General features: G+C 39.9%; 1 pseudogene; it reads right to left on the reverse strand.

The window, feature by feature from the left end:
* Positions 1-3,657: 3,657 nt before the first annotated feature.
* On the reverse strand, positions 3,658-3,860 carry LOC111738365 (annotated as a pseudogene).
* Between the last annotated feature and the right edge of the window lie 8,324 nt (positions 3,861-12,184).

Consider the following 12,184-nt stretch of genomic DNA (forward strand, 5'->3'; position numbering starts at 1 on the left):
AAGGAAACCCTCAATCAGAAGAACAAGTGAGCAGAAATGAAAGAAATGAACAAATAAATTATCTTCCTGAATAACATTGAGTAGTATTTCTTAGGAACTCAGAGGTGGGCACATTTCTAATCTGCAAATCAAGGCTTGAGAGCCAGCTACTGGCCAGTCTCTTTCAGCTGAGAGGATGTTCTGAGAATCCTTCCTTCTTGGGCTCAGCATTGCTGGTGCTTCCCAGAAAGGATTATGGACAAGAATGTGAGGTCTACAAAGCAACAAGGATGGGATTAGTAGAAGCCCCAGGTTCGTGTTGCAGGAGTTAGATATAGCAATCTGTAAGTTAGGGGAACTTCAAGCTGTGTTTGTTGAGGACTTTATATGACATTGACAAGAATTACAATCTACATCAAACTTATCTCCTAGTTGGAGATAAGTGAGAGGGGTTTGTGGTCTCAATGCCCCCCTGCAGCCGCCCATGCACATGAGATAGAACTGATGATTATTTGGTTTAACTCGCTTTCCTCCCTTTGCTGTTTCCTCCAAGAGAGACAGAAGCTATGAAGAAGGTTCCAGTGTTATTGAATTTGCACTAGACAAGGTTTCGTTCAGCTCACAGCAGGAAGGGCCCGCCGTGTCTGGTACAGCCAGGAGCCTGGCAGCACACACACTGAGAGTTAGAGTCAGCCCCAAACTAGCTGCATGGTGGATCGTCAAAACCATAAGCAGCTTTCACTGCAGAAACATGGCTGGCCTGGGGTGACCAGTGGTCTGTGTGTGTTACTGGGACATTTCCCACAGATGCTAGTTATCCATGTGGATGTGTAGGCAGGCCGTGAGTGGTTCTCAAACCTGGCTGTTCCCTCTCAGCATCTTCTGTGGGATTTTTCTCTTACCTATTTCTTATATATCCAGAGACTTTTGACCTGCTGGGCACTGCGCCCCCCACAATCTCCCACAGGGACCTCAAACTCACCATATTCCAAACTGAATTAATTGTTTCCTTCCTATCCAGATCTGCTCTTGTGTTTCTATCTTAACAGATGAAATCCTGAGCCACCAGCTGCCCAAATTACAATCTTGGGAATCTTCATTTACTCCTCCCTCTTACTTACCCTGGTCTTGTGGATTTTACTTCATAAATACTTTTTATATCCATCCCCTCCTCTGGATCCTTTGCCACTGCTCTGGCTCAAGTCTTCATCATGTCTTCCGTAGATCTGCAATCGCTTCCTTACCGATCTCTCTTCCAGAGTTTCTCAAAGGAGATGCTACTGGCATTTTGGCAAAGGAAATTGTGCATTTGTACAAAATGCTTCCAGCATCCTAAGATTTTTAGCATCCATTGCCTGCATGCATGAAATGTCAGTAGTGCCCCCTAGGTGCAGTAACCAATCTCTCCTCCCACACGTGGTGCTAGAAAGGAGTTTATTGGTTGTCAGACACCCAATGATAGCAAGGGGCAAAGTAGAGCCTCGGGAACGATCAGGGGTGACCTAATCTGGAGTCAGGATCCTGTGCTCTTGATGGGACTTGTATACCCTCCTAAAATAGGAATGTGGCTCCTCCAAGGGGCTTAGATGCAGTAGACATTGCATCTCTGTCCATGCCTTGTCCTTCTTCAATTGTAAATTCAATCTCCTTTATTTTTTTTTCTTATTCTACTACACATTATTCTCAGGAGACTTGCAAGCTCCAAATGTCATGTAAATGCCAATTTCTCTCAAACTTGCATCTCTAGCCAGAATATCTCTTCTGACCTGGAAACCCTTATATATATTGATGTTTATTATATGAAAAAGGTGGCTATTCAGATCAGTTCAGAAAGGTAAACTATTCAACAGGTTGGGTCCATACGTATGGGAAAAGGTTGGGGTAGATCCTCAACCAATTATAGAAGTATGTTCCTGATCATTAAAAATATTAATATAAAAATTATAAAGTCATAGAAGAAAATATAAAAGGTATGTACCTTTTGATGGTTCTGGTTCAAGAACCAGAACTGAACTCACCTCCTCCCACAGACACATTGAGTCTACAGCTACATTTAGAACAATTTCCTCTAAAAGAAACCTAAAGGCTGACTATACATTGGGCCAGTGAGAAGAAAACCACATTGAAATAGGTAAGAAAGGATGGGATATGATCTTGCCATAAACCTTAACCAGCCCCCCATACCCTACCTCCCCCCACAGTATGGGGATCCGTAATCTAGAGGGAACTCAAAACCTGAATATCAATTCCTGAGGAGTGAAGGGTTCAAGCTCCAACTTCTAAGATCTGCACCAGAGAGATGAACCTTCAAAACATCTGGTTTTGGAAACCAACAGGACTCCCAGCCACAAGATCCACAAGACTGTAGCAATCTGAGAATTAGCTCTCAAAGTGCTCACGTGCTCAGACTTACCCACTCCAGGGCCCAGGACAGAAGCAGCCAATGGAGCTCAGACTTTAAGTGGAAGAGGCTCATTTGTTTCTATTAGAGTGTCAGCCTGAGAGGTGGACATCTAGTTTAATACATACATCTAAGAGCCTGCTGGAACACTCTCCAGGTCAGGATTGGTGGGCACCATCTTTGCACTCGAGCAGGGTGGAGGGTGGGGAATTAGGGGGAGGGAGTCAAAAGGTACAGACTTCCAGTTATAAAATAAATTTTTTTTAAAGTATTTAAAATCATCTTGAAACAAAAAGAAAAAAATATGAGCGAGATCAATAAACCTGATTTTATCAATATTAATAACTCCTGAATAACACAAGACACCATAAACAGAATTAAAGACTGAGTAGTACGACCAAGGATTAATATATAGAAAACTCATACATATGAAATACAGAAAGAACTCATACATAGGAAAAAGAAAAGCATATAATTCAATATTTAACTGTGTAAAACATATTAGTAGGTATTCACAGAAGAAAATAATACGAATGGCCATTAAATATGAAGAGTTTCCATGTACTTAGTAATCCAGGGAATTAAAACTAGAGCCATGATAAAATTATTTCCCCTCTCTAAATTGCAAGAGAGAGAGAGAGAGAATATGGATGGATACAAGATATTTACTCCGCACACTGTTGACAGAGTATAAACTTTGAATGCTGAATTGAAAGGAAATTTGGCAGTATCTTAGAACTTAAACATACTCTTTGACTCAGTAATTCCACATCTTATCTGCTCCCAATGCACATATACACAAGATACATAAAAATGTTCATCGCAGTACTGCTTGTAACAGCGAGAAATCGAAAGAAATATGATGGCAAAATACAGAATGGCACATCAATGGCTAAGTATACTACAGTTTTTTTTCTATCTTAAAATACTATACAACAGATTTTTTAAAAGTAATTACATACATATGTACTGACATGGATATTTGGTGAGAAGATATAGGTCCAAAAATAAAACAGTATTATATACTCTTATATAAAAATAAACAGAAAATAACTGCTTTACCTGATAAAGGAAATTGTTGGTAAAGAGTAGCAATGAAAGAGTTAAACCTTTAATTTAGCTTTTTGAGAGTTTTATTACAAAATAAGCCCTTGATATTGTCATAAGGAAATTGAAATAAAAGGATACAACCAGATGTTACCCCCTTTCCTTGACTGACAAAGGAACAAACCGTGAAAATGAAGAACAAAATGTAAGCAATAACATCAGAAAGGAGTCCCTCAGCTTGTGTCCCTTCCCTCCTGAGGAAGAAAAGAACAATCTTCAATGGCAAGCAGTACGTCCGCCAGGTGGCACCACTGACCAACTTCACACTGCAGAAGTGAGCGCTGCAGCTCATCAGGGTCTCTTATGTCCTATACTATTCAGAAACACTTCTCTGGTAACATACTATAAAAATGGTTCCCAAAAGTGTAGTTTTCAGCATCCGCCATTTGCTACTGTGGGGCCTGGGAAATCTATTATTATTTTGTTGATGGAGAGATTTCTCTCACTTCACACCCCCTCTGTCCTTTAGAAAAATGTATTTATTATAATTACATCCCACAAATTTAACAAAGCGCTTTAGACTCTATTAAGTATTATTTCTTAAAGTTTACATCACAAAGTTCCTAATTAGCAGGGTACCACCCAACTACCACTAGGAAGCCGCTATCATTCAGTGACAACCGGACCCCAGCCCTGAGCTCCTCAGCACGCCACAGGGCTCCTCTCTGTGGTGAGGAGATATCAGAGACTTGGTGCTACTGCTGCTGGAGTAAACTGGGTATGGCTTATGCGTAGATCTGAGGTTATTTCTGATCCTCCTTTTTGTTAAGAATTCAGTGTCAATGGAGATTTTTAATGCTCAAAACAGCAAAAATTATGTTGTATCATTCTGTTTCTTCTATATCCAAGTGGAGGTGGTGAGTGAGTAGTTGATGAGTCTCAGGTACAATGAAAGGGTCTGAGTTGAATATAAGGCCCACTTCTGAGAAAATATAAATAAATGCTAGTATTAGAATGATATTTTGAAATATTAATTTTTTTTCCTCTTGCATATTCCCCCCCCCCTTTTTTTTTTCTGAACTACCACTTCCACCCAAGAATTTGGGCCAGTTTAAGGTAATTGTCTCAGGGGAGGAGAGCAATAGCAGAAAAAAACAGCCTGCTAGTCTCTGTCTTGGCCCAAACTTACTAAGGAGATTAAATGAGATGTCTCTGAGATAAACATCACAATAGTAGGAATACCTTTGAGTCTAAAATCATAATTAAGAGTTTCCTTGGGTGGGGTGGGGCTGAGAGGAAGTCTGGTGGTGAAGTCTGAAGAGTTAAAAAGCTTCCAGAAAAGAATAGCCACAACCTCTCAGCAATTCCCAAGCCGCAGGGGTCCTGAGGAAAGGACCCATGCATGGAAGGAACCATGGTATTACCTGGGTAGAGTTCTTGGGGAGAGCAAAGGACGACAGAGCCCCAGAGAGATCTTTGGGGACCTGCAGCCAGTGAGCAGCCAGTAACATTTTTGAGAGTATTTGATAGTTAATTCTCAACAATGGCACAGAGGAGGCAGAGAGCTGTGAAGTAGGGTGGGGATGAACCATAAGATACTGGATTAATTTTCCACTCTTCTTATGGAACAGCAGCAATGCTAATGGTGATGGGGCTCCAGATAGAAAATTGAGTTAAATGTAGATGAAGCTATATTTCTTTTACATGAATCCGAGGACTGAGACACCTCCCTGAAACACAGACAAGTCTTGTTTTCTTATCAATACTGCACAGTAGTGCTAGTTAATGGGGAGACTCCTGGAACATCTATGCTTATTCTAGCATGAGATGGCCACGTGGCTCCCTTATGTACTGAATGGGGTCTGGAAAATGAATCACAGATGTAGAAGGAAATGCCATATTCGTTTGAAACTATAAGCAACAGGAGGCATTGGGCACTGGAGGCTGACTACAAGTAAAGAATGAACAGAGACAAAGGATCATACATCTTTTTATACTTTCAGCTTCAGTATCTTTTAGAGAATCCCCCAGGGCTTCCACTGAAGCCTTATCGGTTCCAACAACAAATTTCACTTAGCTAGAATCCTACTCTTATCTGTGGCTCCAGTGAGCACCTCTTTGTTGATGGCCTCTTGATCTATTTCTTCATCCCAGAAACCTCAGCCCAGCTTCAGATACAGGCCTGCAACTGCTGTCCAGCCTCTTTGCAGGATTCGTCCTATGAGCTCTGGAACTCGATATGTCCAAACCATCACTCATCTGTGTCATTTATTCTATGAAAGAAGAAAATAAAAACCTCCCAACCACTTAAAAATACAAAGTTCATTAAATTTCCAGGCAAGGGGCACACACACACCAAATAAAAAATTTACTAAGAAATTTACAGATGGGGAACAGTTAGAAAGTTTCTCAGTGGTTATGCTAATTAAAGGTTAAATATGTCTGTTTCATTGTTCACTGGTCAGGAAATGTCTTCCAATAGATCTGTTAGGGTCTGTCCTCCCAGGGTCATTTAAGTCCATGGTTTTTTATCAACCAGTTATGATGAAATATGATATTCAGTTTGGTCATCTCCTGGGCAAGTATAAGTGAAAAAAATTTTTTTTCCCTTTGAAAATTTTACCTTTTTTTTTTTTTGCCACAAAAATCAATGATGGGTTTGAATCTAAATATTGCTTGTTTTGTATTTATTGGATAAATCCTTAAAATGAGATTTCTAGGCCAACAGGTATATGGATTTGTAATTTTATTGGAAATTGTCAAAATATCTTTCATAGTATTATAGCAATTCACCCACCAACAATGTGTAAGCATTTCTGTTTTCTTCCTCTTTGCTGGTTCTGCTTGGTGAGAAACATTAAAACATTTAAAAATGTTGCCGATCTCAGGTGTGAAAATGATATTTCAGTTTCCTATGGGTAAGACTGAGTTTCTTTTTGTAGTTTATTAGTCATTTGCATTTCCTCCTGTATCAGTTCGCATCCTTTGCCCATTTTCTCCTTAGTCTGTTTTTAAGAAGTTTGTAAGCTTTCTTCATATATGAGATATACTACCTATTTGTCTGTTATATGTGTTAAAAGTATTTTGTCCACTCTGTTGTTTTTTGTTTTGATCTGATTTTCTTTATGATGACTTTTTATCATACATGTTTTAAAAAATAGTAGTTCCTCAAATAACATCATTTTGTTCAATGTTCATTCATTATAATATCGATGAGATGCAGTATGAACTTAACTCTTGTTTATATCATTAGCCTGTGATAAAACTGGTTCTATTAGACATAGTTTCACTAGAGTCCTAGAACCTACTGAAGACATTAAGTGAGATCTTACTTTATAGCAATCTTTTCCTTCATGGTTTCTGGATCTTGTACTTTCATAAGGACTCCTCATCCCCAAAGTTTTCAAGTAGTTTCCTAATACCTATGTAAAATACCCTCATTTTCTTTGATTTTTATCTTTTCTTGTGATGTTATTCTTCTCTCCCTCAGTGGAGTGCCCAAAGAAGTGGGTTATTTCCCTCCTGTAGCCTGCTAGCCCTTCCAATAGTGTGGGACATTTCTACAACAGACCTCAAGAGCGCTGGCTTCACTCACATCACTATGACCAGCCTTGCCCGCCCCTCACTCTTTCTTTGTCTTGCTTTCCTCATTTAGGACACAATTCTCTTTCTAAGACTAGAAACCCTCTCTGGAACATGATGTTTTTCTATTTTTCCAACAGCTGCATTCTCATGGCAAAGTTTGGGCAAGAGTTGCTCATATAACTAGCTTTTTAGAATAAACTAACCGTGCCTGCCTCCTGCCTAGTTCAGGGAAGGGGAGGGACAATTTTGGAAAGAGGCAAAGGGAGTACAAGTAGAGGCTAATGGAGAAAAAACGGGTGAGAGTGGTAACATGGAAGCCAAGGGAAGAAAGAATGCCAGGAAGGAGGAGATTCTCTAAGCTTGGAAAAATAAACTCCCTGGCAGAAATGATGAGAAAGATAGACATTTCAAGGTGCCTGCCCATTTGGGGTTCCTAAATGGAGCAGAGCCAATTTGGTGGGAGTGGGGAGGGGAGGTGGGCAAAGATGACAGTGGAGCAGGCTCAGTAGGGAGGAGTATTTTATTACTGATATCATTTAGAATTGCTGGTGTATGGCGATAATAGAAATCAGACTAACGTTTAGTTGGTTTCATTATTTTTTTAAAAATTCTTTACTAACAAGACATTCCCTTATTCTTGTACCCATTCCCACCCTCCATCACTCCCATAATACACCACTAAAATGGTAGAGGGTAGTATGAACATTAGATTTGTCCAATATGGGTGAGATTGACAGACAGAGGCCTAGAACTAGAAGAAAAGGGAACTCTATCTGCACAATTAAATAAGTTATTGATTTTTAAGTTGTGCCATAAGGGAAAGCCATGCCTGACCTAAAATACTAAAAATAGGTAATATTTAGGAGGAGAACGCCTAGAAGTATGCTGATATAAATCCTCTCCATCACCCCAAACCTTTGGGAAAAGCCTTGTGGATTGGCTTGAGGTTAGAGTTGATGACAAATCATGGAAATGGGGCAGAAAAAAAGAGAATAGTCTATCACAGAAAATAAATACAAGTGAGGTCAAGAATTCTTGGAGATCTGGGACTTGGAGCCAAAGAGATCTTGAGGAATCTGCAGGAATCTTAGAGAGGTCATCACACTTCACACAGAATTGCATAAGGGATAGAGCATAGTGGATATCAGTATAAGGAGATAGAAATCCATATGTTTCCTTGTTGGGAGCTGAGCTAAATTGGCGAGCTTTGAGATAAGTGGTACTAAAACTATTTTAATCACTCAGTGCTTTCAAAGAAGGGAGTTGTGAGAACTGCATCTGTTTTGCAGGACAGGTAATTGGGCTCACCTTGAGTCTTGACTGCTGTTTTCTCATTGCAATGCTATAAGTAGTGTGTTTTGAATAAACTCAGGGACACAGACACAGCTTGAATCTGTGCTCCCTCCTGCAGTTCTGTCTGTCTTCTTTCTTTTCCTCAGTCCATGCTCCCCCTTTCAGGTACCCTCAATTACTTCGTCGGCTGGCTCCGACATTTCCTCTTGGCTTCAGTGCAGTAAGAAGGAGAGGCAAGTGGGCCCAGAGAGGGCTCAGGGAAAAGAAGAGTGGAGCAGGCAGCCCTGCCTGGCCTCTCCAGCCTTAAGGTCATGATATTGAGGTTTGAGACTAGAAATGGCAGACCAGACGAAGAGATTCAAGGTGGTCTCCCATCCAAGTACTAACCAGGCCCGACTCTGCTTAGCTTCAGAGATCAGATGGGATTGGGCTTGTTCAGGGTAGCATGGCTATAGACTGGATGAACTAAACCTGGCCAATAGAGCAGTAGACACAAACTTGGGATTTTGATTTCAAACATTACTCACAGTATACCCTCAATAAAAGTTAGTTGCTTGAATTAAAAAAAAAAAAAATTAACGAGCCTGATAGAAAAGTGGTGAAAAGTGGTAGATAGGGTTGGGCTTAAGAAGGTCCTGGGGGTAATTACTGCATGAAACCATAACAAACACTTAGTTGACATGCTAGGAACTGGAAATAAACAATTGAGTAAGATAGTCCTCAGTCACATGAAGGTTCCGTTATAGAGCATTTCTTTCTGACATGGAGTGATCCCACCTTTCTCTTGTTTCTCTACCAAAGATTTCCTGACCATCCCTCAAAACTCAGTTCAAATCTTACGTGTTCTATGAAACCCTATCCAACAACTCCATGAAAGAAAATTAGCTCTTTTTCTTGTTTGCTTGTAGAGCATTCTTTTAAATCTGTATTATATCATTTGTGCTTTATTGCTATTATCTGTTGCTATATTTGTCTTCCTCAGTAGACTGTGCAGAAGAGAAACATTTTGTGTTTAGATTTGAATCTGTCGGTTTTGTGATGTTTATTAAAATGTGCATATTGACTCACAAATGGGTGATGTAAACAGTAGATTGTAAGCAGTATATTTTAAAAATGAAAGAAAAAGCAGAAACCATCAAAACGACACACTTTGATGAGTAGTAATACAGATGAGTAATGTTCATCAAATTTGTTTCTGTTATCTATGTGGGTGTTCTGAGTCATAATGTAAAATGTTCTTACTGAGGATCATTTTTTAAAAAATAAAACACTGGAAATTCAGTTATGGACTAGACCCACACTGCAAGCAAGTCTATAACATACATAGAGAACAATGAGTGAATTTACACAAGTGTATAGCTTCAATGATCAAATAAAATAACTATCATGTTCTATAGGTTATGGCAGAGGTCACAAACTAGAAGCATACCTCAGAGATAGTATGGGTTCAGCTCCAGACCACTGCAATAAAGCTAGTATCGCAATAAAATGAGTCATAATTTTTTTGCTGATGTAAGGTCTTGTCTTCATTAAAAAAAAAAAAGGGCAACATTTGTGAGGCGCAATAAAGCAAAACAATAAAACAAGATATGTTTTTAAAGATATTAAATATTTTAGGTTTTGTGGGCTATAAGATTTCCATCACAACTACTCAACTCTGCTATGATAGGACAAAAGCAGCCATAGACAACATGTGAAGGATTGAGTATGGCTGGGTTCCAATATAATTTGAATTTCATATGATTTTCATGTGTCATGAAATGTTATTTTTCTTTTGATTCTTTCAACCATTTAAGAATATAAAGCCATTCTTAGCTCATGGCATTTTAAAATATACTGTATTAATAGAAAATTTGAGATCTAGTAATGCCTGCACATCAGGAGATGATTACCATTGAAAAGATAGTTTGTTACTCACAGTTCTCAAGAGAAGAAGGCCCACCACACCATGGGAGGGGAGAGGAGGAGGGGACAATCAGGGAAGCATCAGGGTAGTTGGGAGGAAAAGAGGGTGAGGAGAGAGCCTCTACTGTAGTTTCTTCAGAAAGAAATGAGCAAGAGCCTCTACTGTAGTTTCTTCAGAAAGAAATGGGCAAGGCAGGGTAAGCAGGCTTTGGATGAGCTGGTTTGCATAATTTCAGCAGGCTCTGGGGCATAGAACCTGTCCCTAGTGGTTTGCTACCTAGCCCTGCGTTTAGGACAGGTAGTTAGTGGCCTAGAGTGTGAGAGCTGAATAAAAGGAGGAGGAGGTGGACTCTGGATTGGTCGGTTTGTGTGAATTTGAAAAGAACACTCATTTGTTAACTATCTCTAGGAATTGGATAACTCTGGGAGGGGCAGTTCCTTCAGGGTCATCAAGATCCCAAATGTCAAAGCACCAGACTATAGAACATAAAAGGCATGGTTAATACATAGGCCATGTAAAACAGCGGGCAGGCCCAATTTAGCCCATGGATTAAGAAAACTGGACCCTGAGAAAGAAGATACCTACTAAAAACGGTTTCTAGTGGCTAGCTGGGCTCAAAATTTGAAAAACAGAGCCTAACAGCCATTTATACACAGGGCCTCACACTGAAACTGCCCTTCAGGGGGAAGCCTGCATGAACTTGCCTGCCTCCTGCACTGAACTGCCTTCCTGCACTGTGTTTCTGCCATCTTAGCCAGCCCTTATAAAGGAGCTCCTAGAATCCTATTTCACCAATAGGACTGAGACTTTCCCCACCAATTGGAGCTGTGCATCTATATCCCCATCAGCAATTTCACCAATCAAACTGCAAGGATTGGAATCCTCATTTGCATAAAGACAGGCCAATCAGGAACCAGGGCAGGGACTTCTGTCTATATGGGTTAGGTCCCCTCTGGCTGGCAGAGTGCCTGTGAGAGGGCCCTTGTCCCAGACATCCCTCACAGCCACATCGTTTCGTAGATGTGCTGCTTCATAACTGAGCTGTATCACAATTGAGCTGTTTTCACTGAATAGTTTCCGTCTTCACCACACCCTAAATTGGGGAATCCTGTTGGCAGTGAATTAGCACCAAGGACCATCAGGCTGACAAAACAAAGATAATGTAAAATATCAAAAATGCAATCGTTGTGAAAAATAAAGACTTTGTAGTGAATGTAGTAAATCATGAAGCTTCTTGATTCTTGCTAGTAAATACTGAAGAAAGAAATTGTACTTTATAATAATAAAAAGCAACCCATATCCATTTAAATTTAAGGAAAATCTTTCCCCATTTAGTCAGTGTATTCTGTTCATTTTGCTCCCATAATCCCATGACATAAACATTCCCTAATCTGATCATTCTCATCTTTACTTAGAAGAGGAATAGCCAGAAGAGAACTTGGCATTCTAAAGTAGTTATCAACATGATTAAGTCTTCAGTAAAATATTAGTGTGGTCTGTCATTTTAACTAAGGCTAAATTAAAGTTTTGGAGCTCATAATCATCTAATCATAACATTGTGAATTCCTTGAGAGCAAGGATGGAGTTTTCCTTCTCATGTTACCTCCTTGCTCACATCCTTTCACTGACTGCTCATTGCAGTTAGAAGAAAATCTCAAGTCCTGTCAGTGGTCCTACGCCATCCCCAATCTGGCTTCTGCCCCTGCCTGTTGTTCTGGACACATCTCTTGACAAATTCCCTGCCTTCTCAGTAGCCATGGAGATGGTCCAGATCTACAAAGATTTCAGGCCTTTTTGCTATTCCTCGGTCTGCAGTAACTTCCATTTTTTCCCTATCTAATTTGTCATTCTTGGGGTCTTACTCTTCTCATCTAAATCGGCTCCTCTGCAAGTCTTTCTCATGGTTGACTCTTTTCTTCCTTCACAGCTTACATCTGTACAACTATCAATGTAATACCATCTTAATATTTTGC

The sequence above is a fragment of the Pteropus vampyrus genome, unplaced genomic scaffold (assembly GCF_000151845.1).
Source record: "Pteropus vampyrus isolate Shadow unplaced genomic scaffold, Pvam_2.0 Scaffold37, whole genome shotgun sequence".
NCBI classification, from domain to species: domain Eukaryota; kingdom Metazoa; phylum Chordata; class Mammalia; order Chiroptera; family Pteropodidae; genus Pteropus; species Pteropus vampyrus.